Source organism: Zerene cesonia, chromosome 11, assembly GCF_012273895.1.
Source record: "Zerene cesonia ecotype Mississippi chromosome 11, Zerene_cesonia_1.1, whole genome shotgun sequence".
Classification (NCBI taxonomy): domain Eukaryota; kingdom Metazoa; phylum Arthropoda; class Insecta; order Lepidoptera; family Pieridae; genus Zerene; species Zerene cesonia.
The window spans coordinates 324,481-325,656 of NC_052112.1; positions in this window are offsets into that span (position 1 = coordinate 324,481).

The following is a 1,176-nucleotide window of genomic DNA, read 5'->3' on the forward strand; positions in this document are numbered from 1 at the left end:
AGATTCGAAATTCAAATGTAATATTTTTTTATAATTAAGTGTAACAGTATTTATGGCCAGACTAAGTATAATAATAATAATAAAACTTTTATTTGCCAGAAAAAACATGACATTCATTATTATTACCTTACAGATATTACTGAGCAATGAGCTATATTTTCTTTTTATTACATAGAAAAAGATAATATCAGCAGTTCTTAAGGAAATGCTAAGCAATACGGTTCTTGAGCTGCTGTCATTTTCGCCATACATGGTCCAGTTATCAGTATCACACGCCCATTAGCTCTCTTTTGGAAAAAAATTAAGTAAGGAAAATAATACAAATTTACATTTTAATGAAAAGGCCAAGTCGAGTGAATAAATCCTACTAATATTATAAAAGTGAATTAAATTATAAACGCGATTGTTACAATGTTTGGATGTTTGTTACTCTATCACTCAAAAACCTTTTTTGGGATCTGTATAAAATTTGGTTTGGGTGTGTTAATACAGACTATATATCTCATATAGTCTGTATTTCTGTTAATACAGACTATATATCTCATATAGTCTGTATTAACACACAGGCTACATTTCAGTCAAGTACCACGCTAGAAGCCGCGAGTTCCAGCTAGTTTCGTAATAATCAAAATTTAGAAATTAATATCTAATCGTGTAGCTTATTTTTAAAAGGTAATTGAAAATAGTCTACAAGCCAAAGTAGGTGTGGTTGCAGATGTATGAAAGAAGATATTAATTGTATCAGTAATTTAAAATGACATAAATCATAGAATGAATCGAGTTCAATTAATTAAGTCGAGGCCGATGGCTTATAACAATAAAAATCTTTATTTATCCAAACCACATAATAATAAAATTTGTATGAGACTTCATTCTTGTACTAAAAACTTATAATAAACACAAATCATCTCAACTAGACCGAGCCTGTATCTTAGACGACAATATCTTCCCACTATCTTTAGTAAATGTAATATATTATAGAACAATATGTCGTAATGAACACTATTACTTATAGGCTGTTGTTGCAAGATTACAAAAAACTGTAAGAAAAAAATCATAACATTAACAAAAAAAACAAATGTTTGTGAGACCGCCTTTTTAGTCCGGTCAATTTAGACATTCGAAGTTACATAAAGTCCCAACAAGCTGAATTTCTGTGAAGTTGTTCAAAACATA